Below are 15,595 nucleotides of genomic sequence, written 5' to 3'. Positions count from 1 at the left end.
GTTACCTGGACAAGCAAGTCTTCAAGACCTGTTATGATTCTTTTCATCCAGTTCTGTTAACATTTCATTTTCTCACTCTTCTGGGGCTTTAAAGGACATTCAGAATTCCTCCAGTGGTGTTTCTTGCACCGTTTTATTCTTCATTAGAGCAATATTTTATCCTATCAGAACTGATCAAAATTCTCATGCATTGTAATCTAGAAATTCACTCACTGTAGAGAGGGTTTGCACAAGGAGAAAAATGGCTTTGATGTCAGTCAATCACTTTGTAAACCAATCTCTCCTGCATCAAGCATTGCTGTTTAGCTGCTGTTGTTCCTGTCCTGGTGACCTGTTTGGCAAGTTCTGTCTGTGTGTGTTTAGCTGCTACTTATGAATCATGTTAAGTATAAGAGAGGTGCAGGAAGCATCTGTGGAGTGAAGAATAGATGATAATAAAGTATGAGAAACTAGTGAAAGCAATCAATAGCTGTCAGCCCAATAATGATGCCCTTCTACAGTCTCCCTCCAGGCATTTGCCCACTATGACACTGTGGATGCAAAAAGCATGGTGACTGTCTAATACACATATTCTTTTAGCAGCTCACCATCGGCCATGCAATAAGGTAATTTTATCATTTACTCAATCCCGTCTTGCACAACAGACATGGAGAGGCACACGTATGAAGCTACATTTGGCAAAAATCAATCAGGAAACTCAGATTTTTCTGAAAGGAGAATCCCTGTATTTATCTTATTTCTTTTACTTGTCAATTTCCTGGCATGCAATTCTTGCCAGTAAAAACTACACTTTGATTAAACACTGCTTTCTACTGTAAACCTAAAGTCTTTCTTCTTAGAACCACCACCTGAACATCATTAATTTAAAAAAATAATAATTTCTCCTTGCCATTGGCAGCATTAACACTTTAAATAGAAGTACCATATGCTCCCATAACAAAACTGTTATTTTTTGACTGACCTGCAATTCCTTGAATACAGACTTTTAAATCCAGTATCTTGATGCTACCCTCAGACATGTTGATTTCATTATCTAGGCATGGCATAAACCTGTGTAATGAAGTCAGGATCCACTTCTTTTTAATGGATACAATGTTCCTGAGAAGGGCAGGCAATTTCCAAATCTGTGTGTGGCATCTACAAGACCAAAATATTTTCAAGAACAACAGGGGTCCTTCTCATATTTCTGAAATTCTGAAATTGGCTGACCTGTTTGGTTGGTGGGGTTTTTTTGGTTGTTTTGGGTTACTTTCCCCTTTGAAATCTATACATAAACAAACAGCTTAAGTGTAAATTTGTCCCCGTGGAAACAGAATAAAGAGCTGTTGGGGACATGGCAGACAAATCTATTTTCATTTGTGAGCTCTATATCAGCTTGTGAAAATTTGTTTGAGCAGCATATTCTCCATTGTAATATTCAGATTTTTAAGCTCCAGTGTCCACAAAAACTGCATGCCCCAGAATTTGAACATGATATGTTTTAAGAAGACAAGTTTAGGTATGATAAAAATAATTAGCTATCTCAGACGTGCATGAGGAATTGTGATTTCAGCAGGTAAGTTTGAAAATCCAAGGGGGATTCATTACGAAACCCAACTGAGCAGCTCACTGGTAGTAATGAAATGAGCAATATTTTAATTATGATCACAGGAAAGGCATCAAGTCAGGACTGATCTACATCTTGGCGACAACTGGGTGATGCAGAAGAGGCTGAATGGACTTGGCAGATTGGATCAGCAGACTAGCTGGGAACCAAGGATTGCCACTGCAAGGTTGCTGCAGGCTCACAGCACTATGCTGACAATTCAAGCAGATCTAAAAGGGGTTGCTGCTCAGATTTGAAGAGCTGAGGCAAAGCAGCAGATGCTGATGGGCTACTCTTAGATAAGTCTTAGGACTGAGCTTAACAAAACTTTCATGACACCTGTCCACATGATACCTGGCTCTAATACTGTTATTAACTATTCAGAGGCAGAAGCAGTACATTTCCTGAACAGATGAGACAGAAGTCCATTATGAAGTGCTGGCTTCTGTTTTTAGCAATAGTTATGAAGTTGCAGCTGTTTTCAAGAAAAGCTTTTCCATTTTGGGAGAAACGTCATTGCAGCAGAATCAACTTTCTCTGGTCTCAAGGCAAGAGACCCTCTCAGTTCAGTCTCAAAATTCTGCGGCACTCAAGCAAATAGAGTGGCAAGACATTTTCTGTAGTGAAGCAGACACTAAAAGATAAGGATAGAGAATGAAAGAAAAAATAGTGTGTTGATAATGAAAACTATTCAAAGTGATCCATATGTGTATCTGTGACATCTTAGAAGAGACACTTCAAGCCTCTTTTGCGGGTGATTATCAGTAAGCATGACGATGCTTTGTACTGACATGTCGCACTGAAAGTCATCTTAGGTTTGCATACACCATCTCAAGTTCCTCCTGCAGTGTCATCTAGAGAAGTTATTTTTATTTACTCATCTGAAAGAAAATACAGCTTTAGCTCTTAAGGTACAATACAGAATTTGTAGTACTATAGAGGAACTAATCGGGTATCATTTGTAGGATCCCACTAAAATAGTTTATTTTTTATTTTATAATAGTTTATTCTATTATACTAGAAAATAAATCAAACTAGGAATGAGCAGGTCGTAATTGCAACTGATCAGCTCAAGCCCCATCACTTGTTATTCCATCAATCAGACAATGTGTAAATGTAGACACATGTTCTAAGAGAAAGCACAAAAATAAGCAATGAGGTATATGTAACCAAAATGCAACTTAGAATGTAATGATACTTTAAATCATCTCCAACATGCGCATTGCTAATTTAAAATGTGGTTTGAAAGTGCTGAAGACAGAAAACAGGAAAGAAATTTGCTTGAACATTCAGACCTAGAATACAGGATCTCTTGTCTAGGTCCAAATTCAAGACCCCTAACTACTGTGGCCTCTACATTTCAAGAGCAGTTTGAAGATATGGTATCTGGGTCGAAGCTGTCTTGGCCAGAGAAAGCACTCGGATAGCTTGTAGTGGGTGGACAAGCCAGATGATCCACAAGGTCTTAACATTAGGTTTTTTCTGTGTTGAGAGTACCTCCTAAGCTCATTCCACAGCTGTTTAGGAAGGCAAGTTATTAACTCTGGAGAATCAAGAGTAAGCATACAGGTCCATGTTTCCTCAATAGCCCACAGGCCCCCAGGGAGCATCACAGGGGGATTAGCAGGTACAGTCATAGTCAAATACCCAGCTGCAGGAGATGAAGAACAGCTTTTCTTGATCATGTTTTTCTGTTTCGCTTTGTTCCTTCATATGATCTGGTCTTCTTCAGAGTAAGAATTATCACATGACTACAAGAAAGGAAATTTGACTATTAATTCCATCTTGGCAAGACCATAACCTGCCAGCTCTTGAGCTGATCCACAGGCACCCTGTACAATTTATTACCATGGCACTACCTGAAGGATTGCAGAATGCCAGCTGTCATGGCTCACTATGCAGCATCTAACTCAGCACATAAAGGCTTCCTTCCTGCAATGTTCCTGAAAGCTAGGGGAGATAACAGTAACTTAATAAAGCACAGCTCTATGAGATGTTGCTCTCTGTATAATATACAGTTGGCAGTCAAATATGTTCTATTCTAGGCATCCAGTCACTAAGGAACTAAAACTGCAATAACTTTTCCCAAAGCATTGGCAAGAAGGTCCCATTTTCACCTGTGGGCTCAGGAATCATTGGCAGTCAGGATACCTAGTAGCTCTGGTGAGCACAAGAGTTTCCAGAAGGGTTCAATACAATACTTAGGACTTCTAAATTAAAAAAAAAAAAAAAAAAAAAAAATTTCAAGTGTCCCATAATATTGCAAAAGGACCTTTTCTGCTTTAGGACATAACACCTAACACAAGTGAAGGATTGTAAAGTAAAACCCCGTAAAAGTGGTCTGATAACCTTAAAAATCAGGTAAGACAGCTACTGGTACACCCTGAGTCATACTTGAGCAGGAGATACATTGTTGGATAAAGCATCAGGTTAGTCTGATGGCATAGCTTGAAATAAAGCAGTTTGGACAAATGCTCTTGTAAGTGATCAGCAAGAATTGAGTGCCCCTCTTGGGATGTTGGGTAAGAACTTACCTGGAACACTCTGTGTACAAATTTCCCTCTTTTACAGAAAGCAGATATTCCTTGAAAACATAACTGTTAACCTTTTAAATTTTTAATGTCTCTATATCCATGGCATGTATTTTCCTAAGTTGGCACTAAAGTAAACCAGAAAAACCTTGCATCAAAAACCACAACTACTTCTTATCTGTAGAGTCTGAGAACTTGTTTGCTCATACTCAAGGTCCAAGACTATACTCAGGGTCCAGCAGAGTGTTGTGTGGCTCCTTGCAATGCCTCTTTACTACAGATATAATGCCTAGCAGTTTGCCTACTCACCAAAAGTATACTGAGCTTGTCACTGCACCATCCCAGCAGAAACAGAACCTGTGTTTAGGTGTTTAATACATTTATGAGTGGGGGAACAGATCGCGCTCATTTGCATTAGACTGAGCTCATGTTTTCTGCATTTCCTTGACAGAAATATTTCACATTATTAATGAAAATGTAACTGGAATAGAACTGGCTTTGGAGCTACTGGAAAGTACATTTATTTCCTCTTGAAGAGACAGTTTCTGAAGATACTGTGGCCTTTGTCTGGCAGCATAAACGAAGATCATTCAAGTGGTTATTGCTAAAAGAAGTGTAAATATACAACAGATGTTCCCACCAACGGTCACCACACTGCTCATGTAGCAGTGTTTTCCAGAGCTCTTCTCTGACAGAAAAAAAAAGGCACTTAACAGTACTGTTTTTGTAGTTCTGATGGTGTGAAAGGCGAGGTTTATAGTCAGTTGGACTCTTGTTGTTCATTTATTTTGATTTTCTTTTCTAGCTACAGCTTCTGTTTTAATAAAAGCAAAAAACCTTTCAGAGACAAAAGCCTTTCTTTAGGTAGAACACCTTTTAACTAGCCCATTCATCTCTGCCCATTTGCACCCAGATTTTTCAAAATGGGTGAGATGTTCACCATCACACTTCAGCTGTTACTCCTGTCTCTGTGCTCCATTTCTTACCTTTACTCCTGCTGTTTACCTCTTGAGACAGGTACTGATCTTCTTTGCCAGACTACAACTCCTTACTTCCTTCACTGCTACACAATCTCTCTGGGAAAATTTTTTGTTGACTTTAGAGTGACTGGTGGTCCTGGCCAACCTCAACTTATTCTGGTCTTTCCAGATACTCCAACCTCCCCATACCCTGCCAGACTTTTGAAGGGTTCTTTTGCAATAATTTTAACTGAATTCAGCCAAGCAGCAAGTGATATACACTTCTGGAGAACCAAACCCTTTCTCTCATTACCTGTCTGACAAGTGCTGTGCAGTGTCAGAGGGCTGCAGTCCTTTCTGGCAGGATTCATGCATGGTTCATTCAGCCCCTGCTTCCCTCCAGAACTTGTCAGTTCAGGGCCATTAGAAGTTCTGGACCAGTTGTGAGAAGTTCCATCATTCAAAACGAAGGTCACTCATCTCTGACAGTCAGCAATTCTCCATGCTCCACTCCCCCGCAACAATGCACAGAAGCAACTATCATTTGGCTAACAAAGACAGTCTGAATTCCCCTGGTATTTCTACCCCTTTAAGACTTAGATTTATTTATAGTAAAATGACTCCTCATCTTAAATCATTTGTCTATATTTTTAATTGTTATTTTTGGGAAGTAGTAACTTTTTCTATGCAACTTTTTTTGAAAGAACACTTTAGCATAAAATTACTGAATACTCAAGATTTTTATGGGAACTAGTATGGGAAACTTTTTAATAAACGTTTCTGTGCAGTAACTCTTATTCTGAATGCTTCTAACAGAAAACTCCAAATATCCATGAAGAAAGTAAAAAGGATTACTTTCATAGCAATTTAAAATCTTTGTCATTTTTGTCTTTCTCAGTGTCAAAGGAGTCTTGAAAGATATTTTAAGTAAATGATTTTATAATCTATAACAAGGCCATGCTATTCCACTGTTTTCACCCTTTTCAGACCAGAGGCTTTTCTTACCTGTGCACATGCACTTTTCTACGCTTGATTTCTCTATATGTCAGGTACAAAAAAAAAAAAAAAGCAAAATGTCAATATATATATATGCATTCTGAGAGGATACTGAAAATAGAAATTGAAGTTTCTTCCAACCCAATCAGAAACCTGAATAAAGAAACAAAGATGGAGTCATGAGCTTCTACCTTCTGGCATGGATATTTATCACACAGTACACTCCCAGCTTCTATCTCTCGAAAATATACCATACTTCTAGGTGAAACACTGCTCGCACTGATCACTTTATTCCTCATATCTTCCAGGCAACACACTGTTTATCCCTTGTACCTTATCACAACAACACAACAAAGCCCAGTTGCGTTTGGCTCATGATCTACAGCAGAGTCCAGAGCCCTCCTTGCTGCCTCCTGGCTAGTTCCCCCTTCCCACACTGCTGGTTTAACAAAAAAAAAGATCTTTTGAAGTTTCATGGTTTGGTTTGCCTGTTTTCCCCCCCAAGTATACTCATCCACCCACACAACCCCTTAACTTCTACTGTAAAAATTAGTTTTCTCAAAGACTTTAGCCCCATTTTGTAAAAAATTCCTTCCTTCCAGAACTGTAATTTTCTTATTCTAGCTGTCTTGACAGGAAGCCATGTCTTAGTCTGTCTCCAGCGTTCCTCAGCCTCCTTTCCTTTCTCTTAAAGACCTACTTGTCCTGTCTACTTGCCCTCTAGCTTCCCCTGCCACCCAGCTTTCCTAAGCATAATCACATTCCCATGAAGATAAGGGAAGGAGACATATTCACATTGTGCCGATGACTCTGAGAGTGCTGCTAATTGCAGCCAGCTGCACACATCCCTCCTTGCCCTCTAACCTGTGACAGTGTGCTGTTACATCTTCTCACACACTGCCTGATCCACTGACAGGGAAGTGGCTCGAGGCACCTGACAGTCTCACTGTGCCCCTGTCTGCACAGGGTTAAGTTCTGACTGGTGGGTATTCAGTGACCAGGCACCATCCCTAGTAATGTGAAACCCCCCAAAGCTCCCAGACCATCCTGCTCCTTACAGAGCTTGCAAAAGCTTTACGTAATCTGCTTACCAAACATTGTCTGCTAAGGGCTTTTGGGAGCTGAGAGTAGAAGTATTTTAAAAGGATCATCAAATAAGAAGTTATTGGCTTTAAAAGAATAAGCCTATCCTGTTGCTCAGCTTCATCCTGCTATCTTCCTTGACTGCTCTGCAGGAAAGCTATTTAAACTGCACTTAGCACATAATATAGTTACACTTATTTTTTTAGTGGACACATACCATGTTCTGTAATATTAAACTTACCACAAGCCATTTTTTCCTAAAGTGAACATCCTAGGAGGGAATTGCAACTTTCTTCAGACCACATTCATCATTTATACCAAAAAGGACTATATGGCCTCATGCAGTAAACTGTTAGTGCTTTCCGCTCTCACTGGTTCCTAATTCAGCACCTAAGCCTGCAGAAAAGATGATCATGACATGGCATGTATTGGCCAGCATAACCTAAACAGCTTTTTTTCTTCTGCCTGCAATAGATGTGGCTCTGAACTCTGCCCATGGCAAAAACCCTCTTTGGTGAAGACCCACACCATGGAAGGGAACTGCTCTGTGAAAGGCCTGATGGACATCTGATGTGCGGAATAAAGATTTTCAATGATCAAATTCAGAAGACCAGGCTGGAAGGGATGAAAACATATGCTGTGGTCCTTGATTGTTCCTAGCAGACAGATAATTCTACTATCTAGAGACAAGGGTGTTATTGTGCCCTCAGGACCAAATAGACTGATGCACTTTAACCTGAACAACATCTATTAAAGTCAATGGGACATCAGTTTGAGGAGAATAGGAGTAGGTGGAAGAAAATCCAGCAAGGGGGATGATTTTTGTTCTGGCTGAGAAAATGAGAGACTTGGATAAGCTGTGGCAGGGGAGGTGAAAGTAGAAAGGTTATGGTAACACTTCATCTAGATCACTGGGAAACAAAATAGACTTGAACAACTTTTTCTTTTCTCCACAGGAGAGTGTTTGAGGGTGGCAAGGTGCAGAAGCAGAGAAGCTAAAGTTTACAACCAGAACTATACTGACGAAGTTCTTGTCTTGGGGTGACTTTATGATGTGTATCACATATTGCTGCCCTATGCCCAGGAATTAATTTTGTGCCTTTCTATGCCTTTAAACAGAGCCTGAGAGGGGGAAGGAAAAACTGAGCAAAACTTCTTCAAAGCAGTTTGCAACTTGTTCAAGGTCACACAGAGATAGAGGCTTTTTTTTCAACTGCGGCAGGAGAGAGAGGAAGAACCCAGCTTGCTGCTTTCCAGTCAGCTTTTGGCCAGTTTTTTCAGCTTCTTTTTCTCTGGAGAGACACTGAGAGTTGAACTTTTTTCCTTCCCTGGAATTTCAGATTTTCTCCCTTTTCTGCTGGACTGCTTCAATGTCAGAACACATCAGGAGGACTTTCCACTGAGCACAGAGGGCCTGGCCCTCGGCTAAGCCCCAGCTCCAAGGAGACCAAAGGGAGGACTCCAACACTTTCCCAGGTTTTTTCTCCACAGCAAGAGATTTTTATTATTTAGCATTATTTTCCTTTTCCCGTGTTTTTGTTAAATAAATAGTTTTTATCTCTCTCACTTTCCTTCGAGGAAAATTTATTTTTTCCCAAACCTGGTGGGGGAGGGGTGGTTTGTAACCTGCCTTCTCTCAGAGGATATATTTCTAAATTTGGCCAAACCAGCACAGTTCTATACTAATCTGAACAGAAATAAAGAATAGGTGTATAACTTTTGTGGAATCAATACAGCAGGAAAACTCTTACCCTTTTAGAGTACAGAAGGAAAAGGACACTGAATCACAAGAGGAATACGCAGAAGAAAAGCAATACTTTTTGCCATTTATGCATTTAGAAGATGAAATTCTCTACCTCAAGATATCATAAATACCTTACACTTGACAATTTTCTGGGAAGGATTAGAGTCCCATGTACAAAGAATACCCTTCATTCAAGTATAATGTTCCACATATTTATATAGAGTCTTGATATTAGGATGTATAGATCCTAATATGTATAGATCCTTGATATATCTATATCTCTACATCAGATATTTATATATATATTTGTTAACATGAATTTTGGAAGAATATCAGGCTTAGTCCCTCAGAAAATCAGCTAACCACTCATTAAAGGAAAAGGATATTTTCTAACTGCCACAGCTATTTTTTATTTTAAATTACTTCCACAATAAAATGCATTAAGGAATATTTTCAATGCTTGTTGAGTTTTCACTTGATAACTGAAAGAGCTCAGAAACTAGAATTTATCTAGGTATGCAAGTACAGGGGAGCAGTAAAACCTGAAAAACTCTTTTAAAGAAGTTCACAAATTTTTCACTTAAGTATAAAGCTGCTCCCCGTTTTGTAAAAAGATGTATTTGATCAGAGCTATTTAAAGTCCTCAATATGTAAACTTCTTGATATAGAAATACATGATGACACCATTATGTAGAAAGAAATAAAATGTAACATTTAAAAGAAAATATTATAAAACAAGTCAGCTGCAACAGTGAAGAGCAACCTGCATCTTTATTGATCCCCCCATTTATCATACCATTGGTAGGGCAGAAGTGCATGGACAATGAACAGTGAAGGTACAAAAGACCCAGAAGTTCAATAAAGGGAGGCTACTTCAAATAAATGAGAATCAGTTCTGAACAATTCCTGTGGAAAGCCCCAATAGCATTAAAAAATAAATTTAAAAAAAATTTATAATTGTTCTGATTTCAGCCAGGACAGGGTTAATTTCTTAGTATTGCCAGAAGGCTGTGGCCAAGACCCTAATATTATTTGATACCACCTCATGTCATTGCCAGGGTAGGGAAATGGAACCCATCCATACTGGCTTATTATCGAGGGCTTTCTGTGCAAATCGTTTCTTTCTCCTATACCTTTTGTTATTAATAGTGTTGCTGTTACTGTTCATTTTCTTATCTCTTTGCTGTCTCCAGTAAATTGTTTTATCTCAACCAGTGGGTCTTTGCCTCCAGTCCTCAACTCCATACCACTGCAGCAGAAAGGGGCAGGGGAAAAACGGGGGAGTGAGAGACACAGAGGCAGTGTGGTATTGAAGAGTCTGAGTGGGGACACTGAGTTAGGGAATATCATTCCTAAACCATGACACTGATCCATTTTATAATATTTAGTAGCAACAAGTTTTTGTTTTAGACTTCCATTAGACAGAGGAAGAAAAATCAATAGAGAGAGTATAGAGTGGCAGACCCTGTAAGTTTTCTAATTGAAGTAAGAGATATTGCAACTAACCACAGGTATTTTTAACTGACTTCATTTCAGCCATCTTTGGTCTCATTTAACTTATGAAACCACATTGTATAGTTACTAAAAATGTACACAGAGTGATTTCCAAGACCTAGGAACAAATATTTAAACAAGCAGAGCTGTTTACTCAGAACCAAAAGCCAAATATCACACCCAAGAGTAACCGGTACATTTCCACAGAAGAAAAGTTAAAAACATACTGGTGAATACTGCACAAGAGAAAGGATTGCATTTGTTTGGCACACCATCTCCTACAAGGACACACTAGAGCAGTGTCATCTGGTTTTGCCTGTACCCTACCAGTTCTGTATCAAAATTATGGACTTTTGTCCTTTCACTGGCTTCTCCTACCACCAAAACCACACTACAGTGTTTGTCAGTAGTCAAAGTTTCAAGTTCCTTTCCCCCTTCTTCCTCCCCAGGATCATATGAGTAGAATACTTTCAAAACTCTTTTCAAATTAGTTACTCTGTTCATTAGAAAAGGAACTCTCTTGTAATGGAATAATCAGGGGCTGTATTTTGCATAATGGTGGCCTCTCTCAATATGCAGAACGTGCACAAATGATTAGTTGCTAGAAGCACCAGTACCTGCTGCACTGTTATGTGCACACAACTACTTTTGGCCTCCAGCTGCCAATGCAGCCCTCATGCCAATACATTTCATTAAACCCTAACCCAGTAAATTACATAATATTCATAATATCTAGCAGAGGCTGATGTGTCAGTGGCAACTCACAAAATGCACGAGACACCAGCAACGTGTAATTTGTCATTAATGGACACAGCTTGATAGCATTCATGGCCAGCTTAAGGAACTTAACTCAGAGCAAATTCATTCACACAAATGTGACAATCAAGGAAGGCAATCTCTTCTGTGCCAAGTGAGGAATAAAAAGACTATTTAAATATGAATTCCTATGAATGAATATAGGTTTGGCTTAGCTCTGCAGAATAAAAACCTGTTTATTCACTGAAAAGAATTAATCAAGAGAGGCAGTTTCTTCAAAATGGCATTTATTTGACATGCCCATACAATGAACTGGAGAAAATATTTTCAGAACAGAGAGAAGCTCATTCCTTTTATCCTGACAATGCTGTTCGAAAAATTCAGTAACCAACTCTTGTCATGATAGTTGGTATCTTAGTTCCCTCATCCTTAATAAAAATAGCATAATAATACATACAACAGAGTAATATCTCAAGTCTGAAAATGTGCTCAGTTATTGCCACTATGAGGTTCCTGAAACAGAAAGGCTCATTTCTGCATTTAACACTTTGGGACCCATTCATGACCTTGAAAAGACTGTAGATCATCGCTGCTGCTGGACCTGTTCCCACAGAGAAAGAGAGTATTTTTTCAAGATACATTTCAGATTAAGACCATCTGGTAACAGCAAACCACTCAGCACTGCTAAATTCCTTCCTTTAAAAGTATTAACATGTTTTTTTCTGTTTTACATATATTTTTTCTCCAAACACCACTACTTATTTTTGGGATGATTTAAGCTTGAAAACTAAATTAGTTCTAATGTATTTTGTCATTTTGATACATCATTAAATGTAACAGAGTTGTCTTTGATCAGTGAAGAGAGCCTCCAAGTAGCATAATCATCCCATTCCTGTGTCTTCTTCCAGGTAGCAAATCATATCTTAGAGGTTGCGTGTAAGAAACTCTGGTAAGAAACACTGGTAATATTGAAAATGCAAACATATTTGCAGAGTCCAAGATGCATACAGCCTTTCATTTTATACAGGGAATTGCAAAGAAGAGGTTCAATAGGGCTCAGGAAATTTACCCAAACATGCATAAATTGCTGAATTACTGCAAAAAATCCTGCATCTATTTTGGAGGCACCAGTCACTGGTCTGCTTTAGGTTAAAGGTGAGAGGCAGTAAAGTGACGACAGCCCATCTGCAAATAGTAGTTCCTAAGTTACATGGTTGCACGCTGATTCAAAGTGTGATTAAGACAAGCCTTCTAATTTACATTACCATGACTAGCAGATTGATATGTTGGCCACATGGATGCCCAAATCTGGAAAGCAGTGTTAAATTTATTCTTAAATAACCCACCAGTGCAATGGTGTTTGAAGAAGCATCAGTAAAAAGCAGAATGGAAGAGATGGAAAACAGTCTCCGGTGTAAACAGCAACCAGTACAATACTTCAAACATGACAGCTGATTTTTTACACATAAATATCTAGGCACAATAAAGTTGAGGATACAATGAATACGAAATTTTGTATTGCATGAGATCTTACAAAGAAGGTACCAATTTTTAAGGATTCCAGTACCTATGAAAAAGTTTACTCATACCGTTGCCTTATGAATTCTCTACTCATCTCTTCTTTCATCTGCAAAATCCTACCTGCAATTCACAGTTTACCTTTCAGTTCAATGTCTTTTTAATCACTCAGGAAAGAGAGTTACCAAATATCCAGCAAGTAAAAAAAGCTAACAGGCAAAAAGAGGTCAAAAATATTAATATAAAGACTTCTTTAATACCTACATGTAAGTTAACTGTCAATATACTGACATACAACCAGACACAATTTGACTGAACAGGAATTCACCTGCAGCAAGTATGTCTACAACTAATGCTTCAGTGAATTGTGCTCCACAAGGCAGTGGTAGACATACTAAACAACTAACCCCATGTCCTTCTTTCTCCTAAGCCTGTTTCCTCAATTTCCTATGGACATCCATTACAAGGATGGCAGTGAATATGCTTTCTCTTAATGAAAACTGAGAAGTTTATAAATATCTGCAGCCTACTTGAAAAAGTTTATACTTGCCACATATGAAATGCTATTCTTTAAGGATTAAGTTTTAATTATGTGTCTAGTTATATAAGTGGAAATCACACAAAACTTCTTTTGGCTGGTACTTACTCTCAGTATTACATTTCAAGGTCTTACTGTGAAGGCTGTGAAGGACTGGGAAGAAGGATTAACCAGTTTTGTCCCTGACTGTTGCCATTTTACTCCATAACCTTGTGCATTTTTCCTAACCCTTGCAAACCTCACATTTCCTCCTAAAATTAGTATAATAAGAAAATTAAAAAGAAGAAAAGGTAAATTTAATAATGCTTGGAAGCCACTTTGAAGTTCTCCAGTGGAAAAGGTTTTAATGCAAATTTCTACAATGAAAACATTCAATGCAACTAGACCAAAAGTTTCCAAATCACACAATTATCCAGTAGAAAAGAGGAAAAAAATATCTTAGCAAGAAGGCCTAAGGTACTGCCATGCATAGAGCACAGCATGAGGTGACGTCAGAGGTTCACCTCAGCTTCCTGTTCTGTAGTCCAGTTCAGGCCAGAGCTACCAGACCCAGCTCAGATCACAGTAACAAGGACATTGACTTGTCAGGTCAACGTCCAATGTCCACTTCTCCAAGTTATCTCAAAAGGTCTCTTTGCCTGAATCAACATGACAACTTTTTTAATTACACAGGCAACGTCATCTTCCACTGAGGACAAAACCATAGAAGTCTTTCCCTTGCAACAAAGAGATTGAGTACTCAACCTCTTGGAAGCAAGGGAAACAAAAGGAAATTAACCCAGTTAAATTGTTTACTTGGGAGGGGGAGCTGGGAGGGGATTCCATCCTCTGAGCCCAAAACATTTTGATAATGTAAACTTGTAGAAAGTGCCCAGAAGATTGGGGTGAAGGACAGGAGTCCAGGGTACATCCTGATGCAAAAGAATAGCTAGAGACAATGTTTCTGTAAAATAGAAAATGGATCTATACTGAGCAATAAACTGGAGAGTTTGGCATAAAGAGCAGGAAATGTTAAGGAGTGTGATAAATTCTTTTCTTTTACTTTGTCCTTGATTAAGTCTGACTTTTAATGCATAAAAAAAGGAGCAGAAATTTCTTTCCCTTTTAAGCTCTTTTACTCTTTGATCCATCCATGTTCCGTCTGCCTAAATACTCTATGAACATTAATTAATTAATATACTAGCTTCACCTAATAAGCTAATTTCAGTTTTCAGAGAGATTTAGGAAAAATATTACCACCAGAAGCTTTGTAAGCTGTTTTGGTAACAGCAGTCACTAAGAATGAGGTAAAATATGTGGGATGTAACTTTTTTCCCCTCTCCAAAGCTCACGTAATCTAAAAAGGAAAAAACCCCAACACTGTTCTGCAAAACCAGCTGACAGAAATACAACCCCCTTTAGCCAGGGAAGCAGTGTTACAGTACAAAGCCTTTGTGCAAACACTCTATATTGCCTCTACCACATTTTTCCTTCTACTGTCCTCTTATGTCTTCCTTAAATTATTGTGATATCCCACCTTTCAATCCTTAGGAATGATACTTGTATGAAAAGTGACAGTAACAACAATATGGACATCTCACAAGGAATCACAGCTTCTCAGCAGGGGACAGGTTTTTCAAAGAGCACAAGAAAATCGGGGAGAAGTCAACAGCAAACTCCTGTCTGTACTGCAGTTTGAGCTGTAAAGTAGGTTTTCTCTTGTTGCTAGTTCCCAGCAGAGTCACTGCACCGCCTCCCCTCATCCCTGAGTTGTAGGGCTTTATTGAAAATGTTAACAAACAAGACTAGTATTTTTCAGTATTTTTTGAACTTCCGTCTCTGACAGCTTGTATTTCACACCGGTCCAACCCTACCATTTCATTTACAATGTCCTAAACCCTGGAGGTTTAGCAGTACCAGCTGGAAGGTTCTTCAAGCTCCTTCTAGACAATTTTTTTCATTTAGAAAACAAAGCAGGTCCAGTTGCGAATGTTGGCTTCTCTTGACCATTTCACTTACATATGCATAGTGATCACGGTTCAAAAAAGAGGATATTTCTTCACGGGAGGCTGGGTACAGGTCGTCATGAAACCTCTAACCCTGCATCACCACTCAGAATCCAAGGGGACTGGCATGACACAGGAATTACAGGCAGTGCAAGGGCTGAACAAGCTCAATAAAAGCTTGTTGAAAAATGGATGGTTCTTTTAGTGCAGCAGTTGTCTTCCTTGCAAGAGCTAAGGAGACAGAGGTGGCTTTAGGTCACCTTTTCAATTCCTCCATCTTTGACTAGCATAAGAACAGGCAGTTTTCCAAACCAGATTAAAGAGGCTATACATAAAACTCTGCTAAATTTTAGCTTGGGTTCAGTAGTCATGGAATCAATTGCTGACTATACCCCAAGTACAAGCC

This window comes from Corvus kubaryi, unplaced genomic scaffold (genome assembly GCF_017639235.1).
Source record: "Corvus kubaryi isolate FWS band 111438036 unplaced genomic scaffold, C.kubaryi_AGA036_p1.0 37232, whole genome shotgun sequence".
Taxonomy (NCBI): Eukaryota; Metazoa; Chordata; class Aves; order Passeriformes; family Corvidae; genus Corvus; species Corvus kubaryi.
The sequence above is the reverse complement of the archived record's forward strand: the minus strand, read 5'-3'. Positions refer to the sequence as shown.